Consider the following 3,746-nt stretch of genomic DNA (forward strand, 5'->3'; position numbering starts at 1 on the left):
TTTAGCGAGGGCATCTGTTTGGTCGTTGGAGTCTTTGTCTTGGTTCTTGCTGCTTGAACTTGAAATTGCTTGTGACCTTGACATTGCCTCGGCAGTCTGTAAACGGGCAGTGGTGTCTGTGGCTTGGCACTGCAACTCCTGAGAGTTTACTGACTGGAAGGGCAGAGGTTCACGGACTTGTGTCCACAACTTCAAGTGCTTAAAGTCCATTAGTGGCTCAAAGCGATTAAGCAGGTCCTTTCCGATTAGCAGTGGGTAAGTCTTAAGGGGTGAGATGTAAACTGGGTGGATGAGGTTCATCGGACCCACTGTTAGGTGGATTGGGGCCACTTGTGTCAGTTGTAGACCCGTGTGGGGAGTATGCTTGAAGGTTCAGCTCACATCTTTGAAGTTTGAGGGGGCCATTTAATGTCTTTGCTCCTTCCTGGATTTTTCCGAGGAGTTCTGCTGACATTAGTGTGATGTCAGCTCCTGTGTCCAGAAGGGCTTCGACCCTGATGTGGCGTTCGATGATGATGGAGAGGTAAAACTTTCTTGCCATACCTCTCAATGAGATCACCCAGGAGTTGAGGGACTGGAGTTTGGGATGAGATGGGGAGGATATCAGGGCTGATCTGCAGTTCTTCGGACGAGTGGCAGACGACCAGGACAGCACTTTCAGGAACCAGAGTGGTTTCAGCGGCAGGTGTTTGTTGGATGATGCCGTGGTTTGAAGCATCATATGGTGAGTTAGGGGCTAACTCGATTGCTGGGGTTTCAGGTAGGATTTCTCGTCCATCTGAAGTTATGGTCATTATGGTTCTTTGAGTGTGCGGGAGGAAGTGCTATTCTCTGTGTCTGGTTGGGTCGGGTGGTCGCTGCTGTCTCGTCCGGCTGCCAGTCAGGCTGAATCCGCTTTCTCTTTCTTTTCCCACTTCCAATCTTCCTTCATTTGCTGGAAAAACTCTCTCATCATGCTCTTCATCAGTTCTTGTGAGAAAAAAACGGTGATGTCTTTTGCTCTTGTGTGGATTCAGTTTGAAAGTTCTTTCTGTCGATTCCTGGGGCTGGTTGCTCCAGGGTGTGTTTGTGCTCTTCCCATGGAGGTTCCGTTGCCATCCCAGGAGCTCTTCCCCTTTGGTTTCTAAAGGAGGTTGACTGATTCCACGATCTCTCCCACTGACCTTCCTGCGGTCTTGAACTGTCCCATGACTTTTCCCAGTGGCGCCCAGGCGAGCGCTGTCGTTCACGTGGTCCATCCCAGCGGCCGTTTCTCTGCTTGGGTCTGGTACCTGCGTGGAAGTCTTGCTCTCTGTGGGACGCGTTCCACTCTTTTCTTGACGGCTTGAAGCTGTCTTGATGTTGGGCACCCTCTAGAGGCAGTCTGTGACTTTGTGTGTTGAAGTCGAGGACCGTTGGAGCTTTAGCGCCTTTCTCTGCAGCCATCTTCTGTTTGCTGTAGGCTTTGTGTGCTGCCAAGTCGCGCAGCTGCTGAATGGTCATTGTGCGCGGACATGCAAGCACGCCTAGATGGTGGCTTACCCCAGGATGTAGGTTCCTGAGAAAGAGAGTCTTAAAGTTCATGTCCTGTTCCATTTCGGGCTCGTTGCGAGTTCCGAAGTATGCTCTCCTGAGTCGGCTGTAGTAGGCTTGCGGAGACTCATGACGGCCTTGTCTGATCTCCAGGGCGGCTACTAGTCCTTGTTCTGACTCGGGGTCATCAAATTCCTTGATGAGAGCCTCTCGGAGCAGATGGTAATCAGCCTTTGTCTGGGCTGGTTGCCGGTCCAGGAAGCTGCGTACATCAGGGCTTGATGTTGCTCGCAGTAAATAGAGTCTATCTTTATCAGTGACGTGAGGTCTTACTTCCAGATGGAATTCGACGTCCTGCAGATAGGTTTGAACGTCTGGACTACTTGGCACACCCGGGGTGAACTTGACGATGTTCCTGGCGATCTTGTCTAGGTCTTTTAGGTCCAGGCCGTGTGATGCTCTTTGGCTGGCTGGGTCCGTTCCTCTTGGCCTTCTCGCGAGGTATGTCTCTTCAGAGGGAGCTGGTGAGTGTTTCAGCATCGCCTCTTTCCCCCTTTGTTCACTTGCCTCTACAAGAACAGGAGACCCGGTCCTACTTGGCAGGGGTGACTTTGGTGCCTCCCGTGTCCTCAGTGGCTCAGCGCAGGGTCGTAGGCGTGTCTGAGTTCCTCCTTGACACTGTCGAATTCCTCTTTGACGTAGTCCAGCTGTTGTTCTAGGCGGCTGATCTCATTCCTTGACTGGTTCAAGTGAGTCTCAAGGGCTTTGATTCTGCCGGCCTTGTCTCTAATGTCGTCTTTGCCTTCTCCAGTAGCTGTTCTGCGTACTGGAGGTTGTTGGCAGCATTGTCAAAGTCTCTTTTGGTTTGTTTCACCTCTTGTGTGGAAGCTGCTAGCAAGGCTTTGAGCGTGGTGATCTCCTCTGGGTCCTTTCTCTCCTCATCCAGCTTTTCCTGTTGTTCCTGAGCCTCCAGTTCCAGCTGTTTGATGCGTCGCTGTGCGCATGTCAGCTCCTGTTGGAGATCGGCGGCGCGCCTGTCACTCAGTTTGAGGGTAGCGATGAGGGTGTGACTTAGGGAGCAGGTGATCTTTGCTAGCTCTTTGTTGTTGTAGCCTTGGCTTGGGTCCTGTTTCATTAGGCTTGTTAGGTTGTCATCCAGCTGTTCCTGGGTCTGATGCTTTAGTGTTTCCTCGGCCTTGGGTAGGAGGCTGCTGGTTGCAACACTTAGCCATGTTTCCAGGTCTTCCCAGTGACCGACGTTGTCTGCGGTGTGAGACATGTTTTGGTGCGGCGAGGGGGGATTTGGAAACACGACTGACACAGACCTGGAAGAAAATAACAACCAAACAAGGCAGAACAGACAACAGCAAGGAAAGACAGAGGTGTGGATCTGTAGTGTCAGTTGATGCTAAATGCGAGGTGTCAGGTGGGCGTGGTTCTCTGTAACTGTGATCCTCTGGTGGGTGTGCTTCTAACTGGCGTTTCTGGGGAGACAATTAGTAAACACACACAGGACGACAGAGAACAGGAGACAACACAGAACAGGAAGAAGGGATAGCTGGGCGTTTCGTTCTCCTGTAACAGGTGGTCCTTCCTTCTTTTCTTCTCCGTTTTTTTTTTTTGTTTTGGAGAAAGGGAGGAGCTACCTGTAAGAGACGTAAGAGAGGAGAGATAGAGAGGAGAGAGAGAGAGAGAGAGAGACAGAGAGGGGGAGGTAACACACTCTTTCCTGGTAAAGGAAGGAGGGGGTTAGGCTCTATCACTGTCTCTTTTCCCTAAGTTAGAGGATGCTTTTAGGAGTTTCTAAATGGGGATTTCTAAGTACCAAGACTGCGATTGCTATTAGAATCTCCTCCGGGCGAGGATAAAACAATAGCAATGACAGTGTTAGCTTTTAGTTGGTTAGATTGACTCCGTGCACCAAGTAAATTGTTCCTGGGGTCGTGTTTACGATTCCTCGTCGATCGACTTTGGTTTTGGCTGGGTAGGATAACACGCTGAGAAGGGAAGGTTTGTGAGCATGAACAATCTGAAACAATGTCGTCAAGTTTTACCCGATACTGATCAGAAATGTCTCAAATTAAATTCTTTGCTTTCCTGGTTCCCACAGGTGTGATCTCAGAAGCAGTAGCAGCAGTCAGATCAGAGGAAAGGAACAAGAAGGGAGAGAAAAGAGAGAAAGTTGCTTACACTGTAAACAAAGTTGACAAAGGGTGATGCTGTTAAGCCTGATA

General features: G+C 50.2%; 1 pseudogene; it reads right to left on the reverse strand.

Annotated features, from left to right (window-relative positions):
• Positions 1-880: 880 nt before the first annotated feature.
• LOC122334890 lies at positions 881-3,115 on the reverse strand (annotated as a pseudogene).
• Positions 3,116-3,746: the final 631 nt, after the last annotated feature.

Source organism: Puntigrus tetrazona, unplaced genomic scaffold (genome assembly GCF_018831695.1).
Source record: "Puntigrus tetrazona isolate hp1 unplaced genomic scaffold, ASM1883169v1 S000000667, whole genome shotgun sequence".
Classification (NCBI taxonomy): Eukaryota; Metazoa; Chordata; class Actinopteri; order Cypriniformes; family Cyprinidae; genus Puntigrus; species Puntigrus tetrazona.